This window comes from Varanus komodoensis, unplaced genomic scaffold (assembly GCF_004798865.1).
Source record: "Varanus komodoensis strain SLA01 unplaced genomic scaffold, ASM479886v1 scaffold2, whole genome shotgun sequence".
NCBI classification, from domain to species: Eukaryota; Metazoa; Chordata; class Lepidosauria; order Squamata; family Varanidae; genus Varanus; species Varanus komodoensis.
Genome location: NW_025335568.1, coordinates 8984300 through 8990882, shown reverse-complemented (window position 1 = coordinate 8990882; position 6583 = coordinate 8984300). Strand labels below are relative to the sequence as shown.

At 49.4% G+C, this 6583-nt stretch overlaps 1 protein-coding gene across 2 annotated transcripts in view; it reads left to right on the top strand.

Annotated features, from left to right (window-relative positions):
• Positions 1 to 5229: 5229 nt before the first annotated feature.
• CNOT6L (CCR4-NOT transcription complex subunit 6 like) overlaps positions 5230 to 6583 on the top strand; it is a 59587-nt gene continuing 58233 nt past the window's right edge. Inside the window, exon 1 of one of the 2 annotated variants that reach the window (XM_044429455.1) lies at positions 5230 to 5595. The gene's annotated coding sequence lies outside the window, so the exon portion shown is untranslated. Of the gene's footprint in view, positions 5596 to 5834; positions 6018 to 6583 lie in introns of those variants that run through there. The other variant, XM_044429456.1, reaches the window with a different exon arrangement.

The following is a 6583-nucleotide window of genomic DNA, read 5'->3' as shown; positions in this document are numbered from 1 at the left end:
CCGTATTTGCTCAAATATAAGTTGGAAATTTAGGATGAGGGATGCTGCTAGGTGCCTAAAAGATCTGGAGCCCAGCTCCATAGGATATCAATCTGTATAAAATGTCAATTTTGGTCATAGATGCAAATGTATAAATAATTACTAGGACTGATTTAAGTTTCACAGGACACAAAGTAAGTCAATTCCTTATCCGAGCAAAATAAACTATTCAATTAATTTGCACCATTACCCATATCATCCTAAACCAATCTAAAAGGATTTTTTCTAAGTTTAATTGCCATGTAGAAAGTGAATACAATGCCCTCCCAATCGGGAATTGTCCTTGAAAATCACCTTCTACATAGCAATTAGACTTTAAAAACCCATAAAAACCATACTTTATCATTACAATCTCTAGGGAATAGTTCCCAGGTCCTAAGAAACAGATCTGGATCAGGCTTGGCTATGCTTCTATTTAAAATCATGATATACTAAAGAAATATAAGGTATTTGATGTTTCAGCATACTAAAAAGCAGAGACATCACCCTGCCAACAAAAGTGCGTATAGTCAAGGCTATGGTTTTCCCAGTTGCAATGTATGGCTGTGAAAGTTGGACCATAAGGAAGGCTGAGCGCCGAAGAACTGAGGCCTTTGAATTGTGGTGGTGCTGGCGGAGACTCCTGCAAGTCCCTTGGACCGCAAGGCGATCAAACCGGTCAGTCCTAGAGGAGATCAGCCCTGACTGTTCTTGAGAAGGCCAGATCCTGAAGATGGAACTCAAATACTTTGGCCACCTAATGAGAAGGAAGGACTCCCTGGAGAAGAGCCTAATGCTGGGAACAATAGATGGCAAAAGAAGAAAGGGACGGCAGAGAAGTCGTGACTGACCCATTGTGACCTCATGGACAGCATTCCTCCAGGCCTTCCTGTCCTCCACCATCCCTCGGAGTCAACTTAATCTCACTGCTTCAGTGATTCCATCTAGCCACCTCATTCTCTGCCCAGGGCCGTGTTAACACATGGGCCTGATGGGCACTTGCCCGTGGGCCCCATACTAATCTGTGTATGTTAACCCTTGGAAAATTGGACAACTTCCAAAATTAACAGTAGTTGTAGTTGTCGTAGGGGCCCCAGTACACTGCTTTGCCCGGGGCCCATAATGCTGTTAAGACAGCCCTGTCTCTGCCATCCCCTTCTTCTCTTGCTGTCAATTGTTCCCAGCATTAGGCTGTTCTCCAGTGAGTCCTACCTTCTCATTAGGTGGCCCAAGTATTTGAGTTCCATCTTCAGGATCTGGCCTTCTAAAGAGCAGTCAGGGTTGATCTCCTCTTAAGACTGACTGGTTTGATCTCCTTGCAGTCCAAGGGACTCACAGGAGTCTTCTCCAGCACCAAAATTCAAAGGCCTCAATTCTTTGGTGCTCAGCCTTCCTTATGGTCCACCTTTCACAGCCATACATTGCAACTGGGAAAACCATAGCCTTGACTATACACACTTTTGTGATAATTAGTCAACAGTGAATAACTACTTTGAGCAAAATAAATATTAATCCTTATTTTAAGGATCAGTCTTTTTAAGACTTGTTCAGTTCCATTCTACTTTCTTCACCCACAGCAAGTACTTCACATCCACTAACATGCAAGAGACATGGCAGAATGAACATACAGAAAAACACCAATGCGTCTCATCCTATGTTAGCTTAATTTAGTGAAGACCATTAGAGCCTATGTCCCTAAACAGTGTCTATGGGCCATAGGATATTCTGGATTCCCAAATCTGAGGTTGTGGAGGTAAGAGTTTCCACCTCAGCGCTGGAAATACACACTGCTCACAGCTGGCCTCACAGAGAGGAGAAAGGGGACTTTTCAGGGGAAAGGGAGGAGACTTCACAGATCAGGGCATGATATATCCTGTGTCTTCTGCAGCTCCCTGCTCGCACTCCCACCCCACCCCCCACGAGCTCCAGCTAGATGGCTACTAGCAGAAACACTTCCATTGCTCCTCCTCTGCATAGACTTATGAGCATCTCAACTGGATGGACCGTAACAGACTTCAGTTAGACCGGGGTCCTCAAACTTTTCCACCAGGGGGCCAGTTGAAAGCTGCTGGTGCTGCGTGTGGGCTGGAAGGGTGGTGCTGGTGGGCCAGTGTGGGGGTGGCGCGTGCAGGCGCACACACTGAGGCAGGGGCAGGGCGTGCAGCGAGGCGAGGTGCAGGCGGGCGCGCACAGCGAGGCGAGGCGAGGCGAGGCGTGGGTGGGCACATGCTGTGAGGCGGGCACGCAAGGCAGCGGCTTGCTCGCTTGGAGGTCGTTTTCTCACTGCCCACACACAGGGCAAGGGGGGTGGCAGGTCCAGACGGGCATGGTGGGCCGGATAAAGGGGCATGGTGGGCCAGGTCCAGCTCCCGGGCTGTAGTTTGAAGCCCCATGAGTTAGACTAACACTGCCTGCAATCCATTGGGTACAACCCGTAATGGCCAGTAGTGTGGGAAGTCAATCGCAATTCTGCTTGCATCATTCAGCAGAAAAGTGATGATTAGCATTACACCATCACACCATTTGAAGCTAGTCCAGTCATTTAACCTGAAGTCAAATGAATCACCAAGCACTTGGTCTCACTAGGAATTCATGACCCTTTTGGTTTAGTTCAACATCTGCTTATACCTTCAGTGTTTCAGAGGTTGGCTTGAATTCAGATCAAGAAATTTTCCTCATGATTGTGGTTTCTGTTTTTTTCATTATACAGACTTATGCCTGGGTTTAATCAAAAAATCCACTCTGTTGAGTAGTACACTAATGGTTATTCTGTTTATTTTTAATTAATTGACTTTGCTTTTTTCAGAATGTGTTCAGTTGATCTACTCCAGATGTTGATTTGTAATTCATTACCTTAGTGCTAGAATAACTTTATGTGAGAAAATGGAACTAGTATTGAAAAGGGTGGTTCATCTGATCTGAAACTGGGCAGTTATGGATGAATACCTAGCATCTCTTGTCCCTCCTTCCTTGTCTGTGCTTTAAGTGTTTTTAAGGTCTTAATAAGGACAAATAACTATACTCTGGGATATCCAAACATGACACAGCAGCTAGTGGCCATCAACAAAGAAGGCAAGGCTACCAACACAAGCAAAGTCAGAGTAATGGAGGATAAGGACAGAGCCAATGACACTTACTTTAGAGGAGGAAATTCTGGTTCCGGATCACTTGAGTTGTGGAGGAGGGTAGGAATGATAGCCTGAACCCACTTGAGTTTCCTCCAAACTCCACTGTTTAATTATCTCCATGCACAACAATGAGGCCAAAGACAAACACAGCCTAGTATGAGTCACTTCCTGCTTAAATAATTCCCCTAAACATCATCTTAATAACAGTTCATAACTTATAATTATTTGGAGTGTTCCACTGATACCAAAGGGCAACTGTCACATGACTTTTGGTTTGAATAACTTTATATGTCAGTGGTCTAAATAAGATTTAAGAAGACTTTGGCGGTGTTTCAGGGGCTTTCAGTGAGCTCTGACAGCATGTCATTACCCATTTGTTGATGAATTCTGATGTATATAATACCGTCAATATGCATGGTGCACCTGTTAGTCTGCAAAGCAAAACAAAGAGGGCCATATTGCAACGTGCTTGCAGCCTAAATTCAACAAATGAAACAAAGAGAGGCAAAAGATATATTTATGTAATGCAGCTACAGTTACTTAGACTTCTTTTCAGCTGGGAATAAAGAGTAAGGGACAAAGCCATAAAGTTCACTGGAAAAGCAGGATCTCTGTGCAGCCCCCGTTCCAGTAAGGAGAACAAATTCCTCCAGGGCTGAGTATATGCTCAGAGGCCCCTTTCCCCTCAATTCTACATCCATCTTCAAGAGCCACTATATTACATCTTTCTCTGCTTGGTGGAACTCCAGGTTCTAGTAAAGCAGAAAGTGGATCCAGCAAACCTCATCGGTTATATCTGTGGTGTTATATCTGTAGCCCTACTTACATGGTTCACGCATGAAGATTATTCCATGAGGTGTTCCCCTAACATCATTTCAGTTAAACTAGTTAAAATCCCACTCTAATTGAAATGCTAGGCTTGTGGAATGCATGATGAGGTTTGTTGCACATGTTGGCACCATGTTTTAGTTTCAGACCCAATTTAAACATTACAGCAAAAGGGCAAGAACTTTCTAATGTACTTTGCTACCACACATCCTTTGCTATTAGTGACTGTGGGACTAGCAGAGAAGAGATGCCTGGACATAAGCAGCTTTGTACAGGTAGGTTCATTATCACTATCACCAATTCCCATCTTTGGTTAGCATCACATTTCAATCAATTCACAACCCAACAACAAACCATAGATCTATTCAAGGGTTCTTCATGGTTAATGGCCTGTTGGTGCAACTGGTTTCAGACAACATAGTCTACACTCAAGGAATGATTATGAGCAGAGTGTGGGTTGTTGAACCATGGGCTGTTGCGAATGACCATAGGTCATGGCGTTGTCTGAACCTGGATATGTGAACCACGAACCCATTGTTTGTTGTTGGGTTGAGAGCCAGCAAGGTATGGTAGTTAGCAGGACCCAGGAGATCCAAGTTCTACCCCCATCTGGCTGTGAAACTCACTGACTTTGGGCCAAGCCTGCCCTACCTCAAAGGGTGGTTGTTGTGAGGATAAAATGGAGGGGAAGCAGATTGTGCAAGCTGTTTTGAGTTCCTTGCATGAGGAACAAAGGAGGATACAAATGTAATGCTATCATCATCACCAAAATCCACACTCAGCCCTCAAGCGCAGGCCACTGTGTGCTTTGAACCCCGTCAATCGGGGTATTTTCCAGCCAGACTTTCCCAGGGCCCTTTCGAAGACCTGTCCATATCTGACACCACGGGTCGTATCCCGCCTTAGCCCAACACAGAAGTCGCCCCACTGAAAAGAATGGGACTAAACTGCGTCGTGACTAGCCTCAGTCCCATTCACTTCCATGGATGTACTCCTGCGTAGAATCGGCCTTGGGTACCACCAGGGGCGGCGTGTCTGAAAGAGGCCTCGGGGGTGTGCGCGGAAAAGCCCCGCGCCGGCCCTTTGCAGCGGCGCGCGAGGCAGGCCGCGAGGCGGGAAGGAGCGCGGCGGCCGCCGAGGTGGCGGCGCTGGCGGCGGCTCGGGCCCTCCCTTCGTGCCGTGTCACCGAGGCAGGCCAGGCCCCTCCTCCATTATTAATCCTCTGTGCTGCTGGCGGAGGAGAAGCAGAGAAAGTGCGGGCGAGAGACGCGGTCCGGCAGGGTGGCTGCCCGGGTCCCTCACGCGCACACCCGCTCCCCGGACCTGGCCGCGCCGCCGGCCCTCGCCCTCCCGCCGCCTCCGTCGCCCCCGCCGCGCACACACGTACACACACACACGCGTCCACACTTGATCGGCGCGCGCGTGAGCGTGTGCGTGTGCCTGCCTGCCTGCCTGTCTCTCCGGGGCTCGCCGTGTCAGGCCTGTGACTTCTCCGAGCCCGCACAGCGCCCGGCCCGGCCTGGCCCGGCCGCTGCCTCCTGCATGTCTTTACTGCCCTCAGCCCCGCCGCCTGAGCAGCCGCCTCAGCCCCCTCGACAGACGCCTCGCGTGCTGGATGCAGGTGAGCCCGCGCGGCCGCGGCAGGGCGGCCGCCCAGCGTCCGGGCGAAGAGCCCCGCCGCCCGGGGCATGACTGACTGACTAGCGGGCGGGCGGCGGCGGCGCGCTCTCCGCGACGCCCTGCGGAGATGGCTGCGGCGGGGCTGAGCGCGTCCGCCTTTCCGGGCCGCGGCCTGCAGCTCGCCGAGCGCGGCCTCTCCGTGCCGCCCGGAGAAGCGCCGGAGGGGTGGGGAGAGCCGAGCCGAGGCACGCCGTAGGCCTCGGCGCGACTACGGAGGAGCAGGCAGGGGCCTTCCGCCCGCCTAACATGTGGGGCTGTCTTGGCAGTGGCGGGGAACTGTTGTGTCTGGGTGGAAAGCGGAGCGCTGCGTACGAGGACGCGCGGCCGGGGGTGGTTGGGGCCAGCCCTGAAGGCTCGGACCCGGTAAGTGACGTGGGAATCAACAGGAGGTTTTGCCGCGAATTAAGTGCGCGTGTTGTTCTGGTCGTGCGGCCTGTGCGCGCGTTTGTGCTTGGAAAGCAGCTCTTGGGCCGCGAGCGTGTCGCGTCCAGCGGTGTGAAAGGCTGGAGATGTGCCCAATGTGTGGAGTGTACAGTGTACGACTCTGGTTGTGAGTACGGGAGTGCATTCCAAGCAACAGGTGTGTGTGTGTTGTACACATAAGCCACTTGTGTGGGTTGTATGTAGGGTAAGTTGTAATTATGATTGTTCTGTAACACTGCAGTGTGAATTATTTCACATATATATGGATATAGGAAACACCTTATTTGTGTGATCTGCAAAATCAGATATGTGAACCATAAAGACACACACACTCATTTTATTGCTTGTATTCAAAATTGCTAGATAGCCTACAAAAAATAGAGCAATATTAAAATTAAGGCCTTAAATGAGTTCTTAAAGATAATCTAAAACCTAGTCAAAATAAATAATTAAATCATGCCTGTCTGGTTATAATCTAAAGCTTTTGTGGTTTTAAAAGCACAGGC